The sequence below is a fragment of the Lagenorhynchus albirostris genome, chromosome 7 (genome assembly GCF_949774975.1).
Source record: "Lagenorhynchus albirostris chromosome 7, mLagAlb1.1, whole genome shotgun sequence".
NCBI classification, from domain to species: domain Eukaryota; kingdom Metazoa; phylum Chordata; class Mammalia; order Artiodactyla; family Delphinidae; genus Lagenorhynchus; species Lagenorhynchus albirostris.
In genome coordinates this window covers 49,659,887-49,668,174 of record NC_083101.1, presented here as the reverse complement: position 1 = coordinate 49,668,174, position 8,288 = coordinate 49,659,887, and positions in this window count along the sequence as shown.

Here is an 8,288-nt window from a genome sequence, read left to right as displayed (position 1 = left end):
GGAAGATGTAACATACTTGCCCTGTGACCTTACATTTCCATTTTTTTTCCAGCAAATATTTATTCGACATGTGCTCCAGACAAGGTCCTTGTTCTCCCAGAGCTCTCAGTACAGTGGAGGAAACAGGTATTAAACCATCAGACTAATAAGTGCAACCACGATCAGTTCTCAAATGCAAAGGTGCTAAGGGTTCACAGGGAAACCTAATATATTCTCCAGGATTGGGTAAGTCTTTCTGGGGAAGTGACCTTTCAAGTTGCCCAGGAGAGGCAGCACTGAGACACTTACAGGTAGACAGATGGAAGGAAATGTGTAGAAGCCCACCCAGGTGGTGCTGAAGTGAGAGGGAAGGAAAGCCGGGTGTGAGAGGCAGGCAGCTGCAGCCAGAAACTGTGGGCCTTTTTTTTTTTTTTTTTTTCGGTACGCGGGCCTCTCACTGTTGTGGCCTCTCCCGTTGCGAAGCACAGGCTCCAGACGCGCAGGCTCAGCGGCCGTGGCTCACGGGCCCAGCCGCTCCGTGGCATGTGGGATCTTCCCGGACCGGGGCACGAACCCGCGTCCCCTGCATCGGCAGGCGGACACTGCGCCACCAGGGAAGCCCCTTGTGAGCCTTTTTGAATAAGGATTTTATCTTGTGAGCCTTGGAAGGTCACTGAAAGGCTGTAAGAGTTGGGAGTGAGTGATCATCATCACATTTTAGTTCTTTAAAGATGGGTGAGGTAGTGGTGTGAAGAAGTGATTCATGGAGGGTAGGGTCCAGGGCAGAGAGAATCTGAGCCCCATGACACATCCCTGCCTATATGCTTGGTGAGTATTTAGAGTTTTTAGTCTTTACACTGACTGCTCTTCTGTTTGCTTTTAGTTCTTCCCTCTGCTTTCATATGTAGCAGTTTGGGGCCTTTCAGAGCGCCTCTCTGTAATAGTCCCTATTTTGTTACTTTTAATCTGCGGTTTAGGAAAGAAATTAACTAATCTTGTTAGAATTTCAGGTTCGGTAAGGAGATGTAGGTTCTGAGTGAGAGGCTTTTTCTGTGCATACGCTTGGTGCCATTTGGTTTGTTATCTCCGTGATCTTTCTGCTTATTTTCTGCTTTTGTGCTGTGCTTACAGTGAGGCAAAATTCCTTGATGCATGAATGAGAGATGCATTATTACTTTAATAATATAACATCTTTCCTTCAAATCTTGCATCACAGGATTTTTGTGCAGATTAAAAAAGTGAGTGAAATTACTCTGTGAAGTATTAAGTGCCATATAAAAGAAAATAATCATTGTTATCATGGCAGCTTAGAGACCTCCAAAACTAATTAGTTACCAAATATTCACATCTCGGAAACTCACTCCCTCCTCTTCCCTCCACCCTCCCACGAAAAAAACACAGAGATGCTTATTTCTTTTGGAGAGCACAAACTGTCTGAAGTGCTCGTGTTACTCTTTGTGCCTTGGCTGGCAGGAAACTCAAGCCAAATTTGCAGGTCATTGTAGGAAATGGGTAGATCCATATGATATTAATATCTATGTCATAGTTCTTCCCTTGGTCTTGTTTTTCTGTTCTATCTGTAGTTTTCCTGTGCCTTGTTTATTGGTATTTTTCTACTTTATTATAGGTATTCTTATAAGCCACTTCAAATATTTGTATCCACCTATTTTAACAAGGGTCAGAACTACTGTTCAATGTTTCAGAAGCCAGGATATAAAATACTGGCACCCTGCCAGCCATTGTAGTGGGTACAATACTATAGACACTGTGCCAAGTGACTTGAGTTTAAATTCAGGCCTTGTCCACCATTGCATGTGGATCTGAAGTCTCTGTGCATGCCAGTCTAGAGCCTCCTATTACAAGCACACTCAAGTTTGTCTCCCACTGGCTCATAGATAATTTCATAATTTCCTTTAGTGTGATCTCCAAGTTCCCTAACTCATCAGCCTGCCCTGTACTTACAAGTATATCTTAGTGGTATAAGCACGGTTCGTTCACTTGATAAGAGGGCAGGGATCCATGATCTTTTACTGATTTAGGTTTCTTTTTGTCAGCAAAGACCTGAAGATTCCAGGATTCACTAAATTCATTCACACTTCGAAAGAGTGTGACCATGTCTTTCAGCCTCTGTTATGATTCTGGACAGCCCAAACTGGACATGTCTCTTTGGGTAGCGGTAGATACTTTTGCTTGATTTCAGAAAGTTGCTTAGTGATTGCCTTCTTTCTATCTCAGTCCCTGAGTTTGTCTTATGAGCTGAGGTTGTATATAGGACAAACACTCAGCAACCTTCAGGTAATGAGGTTTTTCTTGAGGATTTCAGTTTTGCTAACATTTGATAATCTAGCAACCTTTCTAATCTACACTATAGTTATTTTGTCACAGAATTTTAAATGTATGGACAAAATAAACAATTATGAAATGGACATATCCTAAATTTCAGTGAATTTACTTTTACACGCTGATTCTTATTTCACCAGCTTTTTCTCTAGACATACATTCTGTCCTGGCTTCAGACAGATCCCCGTCTTTTCTATTCCCCAAACAGGTCAGGCTCCCTCTCTCTCTTCCTTGAATCACATTCACTGTGCCCTTTAATGATTCCCACCAGAATACTGTACTGTGGCTATGCTTATCTGACCCATTGGAAGATATTCTGGTTCCACACATAGTAAGTCTACAACTGAAAATGGAGTTTCTGAAAGAAGAATGTCATAGGAACATATTGTCTTGTTTAAATGGTTATGTGCCCGTCCCTGAACCAACCTCCATGGCCAGCGGCAAGACTCCCACCTGCGGAGCTGGGTCTATCCTCCTCAAACCACGTGGTTGATTAAGGATAGAGCAGACCTAAGTATTACCACAAAGAGTGGGAAATGGACAGAGGAAAGCAACTATCTTGTTCATCTTACGCTTATACCAGAGAAAAATGAGAAAATTTAACATAAATGTACAATAATAGGGGAATTGGCACATATATTAATATGTCTTAACAGTACTATATTATGCAGCCATTAAAAATGTTATATCCCAAAAAAAAAAAAAAAAAAGGGCTTCCCTCGTGGCGCAGTGGTTGAGAGTCCGCCTGCTGATTCAGGGGACACGGGTTCGTGCCCCGGTCCGGGAAGATCCCACATGCCGTGGAGCGGCTGGGCCCAGGAGCCATGGCCGCTGAGCCTGCGCGTCCAGAGCCTGTGCTCCGTAACAGGAGAGGCAACAACAGTGAGAGGCCCGCGTACCGCAAAAAAAAAAAAAAAAAAAAAAAAAAAAGTTATATCCACAGATTTTTTAATAACATGAAAAAAACACAAGCTTAAGTTCTCATCACAGTTTTTATTTTTTTAACATCTTTATTGGAGTATAATTGCTTTACAATGGTGTGTTAGTTTCTGCTTTATAACAAAGTGAATCACTTATACATATACATATGTCCCCATATCTCTTCCCTCTTCCATCTACCTCCCTCCCACCCTCCCTATCCCACCCCTCTAGGTGGTCACAAACCACCTAGCTGATCTCCCTCTGCTATGTGGCTGCTTCCCACTAGCTATCTATTTTACGTTTGGTAGTGTATATATGTCCATGCCACTCTCTCACTTTGTCACAGCTTACCCTTTCACCTCCCCGTGTCCTCAAGTCCATTCTCTAGTAGGTCTGCATCTTTATTCCCATCTTGCCCCTAGGTTCTTCATGACCTTTTTTTTTTTTTTAAATTTCATATATGTGTGTTAGCATACGGTATTTGTTTTTCTCTTTCTGACTTACTTCACTCTGTATGACAGTCTCTAGGTCCATCCACTTCAGTACAAATAACTCAGTTTCATTCCTTTTTATGGCTAATATCCCATTGTATATATGTGCAACATCTTCTTTATCCATTCATCTGTTGATGGACACTTCGGTTGCTACCATGTCCCAGCTATTATAAATAGTACTGCAATGAATATTTTGGTACATGACTCTTTTTGAATTATGGTTTTCTCAGGGTATATGCCCAGTAGTGGGATTGCTGTGTCGTATGGTAGTTCTATTTTTAGTTTTTTAAGGAACCTGCATACTGTTCTCCATAGTGGCTGTATCAATTTACATTCCCACCAACAGTGCAAGAGGGTTCCCTTTTCTTCACACCCTCTCCAGCATTTATTGTTTGTAGATTTTTTGATGATGGCCATTCTGACCCGTGTGAGATGATATCTCATTGTCGTTTTGATTTGCATTTCTCTAATGATTAATGATGTTGAGCATTCTTTCATATGTCTGTTGGCAATCTATATATCTTCTTTGGAGAAATGTCTATTTAGGTCTCCTGCCCGTTTTTGGATTGCGTTGTTTGTTTTTTTAATGTTGAGCTGCATGAGCTGCTTGTAAATTTTGGAGATTAATCCTTTGTCAGTTGCTTCATTTGAAAATGTTTTCTCCCATTCTGAAGGTTGTCTTTTCGTCTTGTTTATGGTTTCCTTTGCTGTGCAAAAGCTTTGAAGTTTCATTAGGTCCCATTTGTTTATTTTTGTTTTTATTTCCATTTCTCTAGGAGGTACGTCAAGAAGGATCTTGCTGTGATTTATGTCATGGAGTGTTCTACCTATGTTTTCCTCTAAGACTTTGATGGTGTCTGGCCTTACATTTAGATCTTTAATCCATTTTGAGTTTATTTTTCTGTATGGTGTTAGGGAGTGTTCTAATTTCATTCTTTTACACGTAGCGGTCTAGTTTTTCCAGCACCACTTATTGAGGAGGCTGTCTCTTCTCCACTGTATATTCTTACCTCCTTTATCAAAGATAAGGTGACCATATGTGCATGGGTTTATCTCTGGGCTTTCTATCCTGTTCCATTGATCTATATTTCTGTTTTTGTGCCAGTACCATACTGTCTTGATTACTGTAGCTTTGTAGTATAGTCTGAAGTCAGGGAGCCTGATTCCTCCAGCTCCATTTTTCTTTCTCAAGATTGCTTTGGCTATTCGGGGTCTTTTGTGTTTTCATACAAATTGTGAAATTTTTTGTTCTAGTTCTGTGAAAATGCCAGTGGTAGTTTGATAGGGATTGCATTGAATCTGTAGATTGCTTTGGGTAGTAGAGCCATTTTCACAATGTTGCTTCTTCCAGTCCAGGAACGTGGTATATCTCTCCATCTATTTGTATCATCTTTAATTTCTTTCATCAGTGTCTTATAATTTTCTGCATACAGGTTTTTTGTCTCCTTAGGTAGGTTTATTCCTAGGTATTTTATTCTTTTTGTTGCAATGGTAAATGGGAGTGTTTTCTTAATTTCACTTTCAGATGTTTCATCATTAGTGTATAGGAATGCAAGAAATTTCTGTGCATTAACTTTGTATCCTGCTACTTTACCAAATTCATTGATTAGCTCTAGTAGTTTTCTAGTAGCATCTTTAGGTTTCTCTATGTATAGTATCATGTCATCTGCAAACAGTGACAGCTTTACTTCTTCTTTTCCAGTTTGGATTCCTTTTATTTCTTTTTCTTCTCTGATTGCCATGGCTAGGACTTCCAAAACTATGTTGAATGATAGTGGTGAGAGTGCACAACCTTGTCTTTTTCCTGGTCTTAGTAGAAATGGTTTCAGTTTTTCACCATTGAGGATGATGTTGGCTGTGGGTTTGTCATATATGGCCTTTTATGTTGAGGAAAGTTCCCTCTGTGCCTACTTTCTGCAGGGTTTTTATCATAAATGGGTGTTGAACTTTGTTGAAAGCTTTCTCTGCATCTATTGAGATGATCATATGGTTTTTCTCCTTCAATTTGTTAATATGGTGTATCACGTTGATTGATTTGCATATATTGAAGAATCCTTGCATTCCTGGGATAAACCCCGCTTCATCATAATGTATGATCCTTTTAATGTGCTGTTGGATTCTGTTTGCTCGTATTTTGTTGAGGATTTTTGCGTCTGTGTTCATCAGTGATATTGGCCTGTAGTTTTCTTTCTTTGTGACGTCTTTCTCTGGTTTTGTTATCAGGGTGATGGTGGCCTCATAGAATGAGTTTGGGAGTGTTCCTCCCTCTGCTATATTTTGGAAGAGTTTGAGAAGGATAGGTGTTAGCTCTTCTCTAAATGTTTGCTAGAATTCGCCTGTGAAGCCATCTGGTCCTGGGCTTTTGTTTGTTGGAAGATTTTTAATCACAGTTTCAATTTCAGTGCTTGTGATTGGTCTTTTCATATTTTCTATTTCTTCCTGGTTCAGTCTCGGAAGGTTGTGCATTTCTAAGAATTTGTCCATTTCTTCCAGGTGGTCCATTTTATTGGCATACAGTTGCTTGTAGTAATCTCTCATGATCCTTTGTATTTCTGCAGTGTCAGTTGTTACTTCTCCTTTTTCATTTCTAATTCTATTGAGTCTTCACCCTTCTTTTCTTGATAAGTCTGGCTAATGGTTTTTCAATTTTGTTTATCTTCTCAAAGAACCAGCTTTTAGTTTTATTCTCATCACAGTTTTTAAAAATCGGGATACAAAATTAGGTAGACAGTTGATCACAACTTTTTTTTTTTAATTTTATTTATTTATTTTTGGCTGCATTGGGTCTTCGTTGCTGTGTGTGGGCTTTCCCTAGTTGTGGCAAGTGGGGTCTACTCTTTATTGTGGTGTGCGGCCTTCTCATTGTCGTGGCTTCTCTTGCTGCGGAGCACGGGCTGTAGGCGCGCGGGCTTCAGTAGTTATCACACACAGGACTCAGTAGTTGTGGCTTGCAGGCTCTAGAGCACAGGTTCAGTAGTTGTGGCACATGGGCTTAGTTGCTCTGTGGCATGTGGGGTCTTCCTGGACCAGCGCTCGAACCCATGTCCCCTGCATTGGCAGGCGTATTCTTAACCACTGCGCCACCAGGGAAGTCTGGTCACAACTTTTAAAAAGTACACAGAATAAAAGGTGCATCAAAATGTTAGTAGTAGTCCTCTCAAGTATTAGTTTTCTTTTCCTCCTTCTGTGTTTTAGTAGTTTAAAAAAATTTTTACTGTATACACATGACCTTAACAATTTGAAAAAATAAGGTTACTAAAAATGTGGCTGTAAAACTTAAAAACGTTACCACCAGATGCCTGGTGGCATCCCAAAATAAACGGTTGGGTCACTTTGCATTTCTAAAACATTTTTCCAGATTTGATTTATCCTTCCAGGCTTATTTCAAATACCATATACTTCAAGAAAATGCTTTCAGACTATGTTGCTCTTATTGATGTACTTTAATGTCTGAGCATTTGTTTGAAGCATTGGGAGCCTTACAGCCTCTATGGGATGTCAGGGCATAAGTAGACAAAAACTGATATAATTGTTTTCTCATTCTGTTTAACATCTGCTTATGCACTTGGTTGTTTCCCAATTTATTTCAGTAGTAAGACAACTGAATATTATGGTCATCTCATAGGAACAGCATAAAATATTGATATATTTAATTCATCCTATGTACTAGGAACAATTTTGCTGGAAGAAAATATGACTGTGTGTTCTAGATAAAATATAACATTGCAACCAGAAGTGTATTTACTTAAAAATAAGGAGCTGTGAAATGAAGTGCTCAGCAATTTCAGAAAATTTTTCTCTTAATATGTGTTTGCTACAGATTTATATCTTTTTGCCATCTTACTAATAGAGAAAAGGTAGTAAACATCAATTGTCTAAGGAAGTTGTGTAGGATAAAAATATAAAATTGAGAAAATTCTAATAACCAGTTCTTTTATCAGTTCATAAACCAAGAAATAGGCTACCATTATTCATTTTGGGCAGATCACCTCAGTACCGTTTCTACAATAGCACTGACGTATGGAAGTGTAATTTAAAAATCACCACTTTATTCCTGTTTTCTGTTAGGTATTTTGTTTTGGGTATGTTGTATCACTTCCCCAACCAGTTCATGAACACTTAAAGATTAGTGACCAAGTGTCAGTTATATTCCATTTGTGTTCCTTCCACCAAACACCTAGCATATAATAAAAGTTCCTATGAAGTATTCATCAAATATTTGTTGGCTGGTTGATATATTTACTAACTATCCTTCCAATTACTACAGCTAGGTTGTTCAAGGAGACTACTGAAGTGATTTGCCTTTAAAATAATTACTTTTTCCTTCATTACTAGTTTTACTAGAATTCAGTAGCCTCTGAAAAAAAGTTATAAGTATCTCTCTTGACTCAAAAATAAAGAGCCAAGGTAAGGCTTTAATAAGTAAATAAAATCAGTGTCAGCAATTTTATCAGAACTTTATGCTCTTTGCCAGCCAAGAGAGGTAATATATTCTCCTTCTCTCTCCCTCCCTCCCTCTCTCTCTCTTACTCTGGAAGAGCAGTAACAATATAA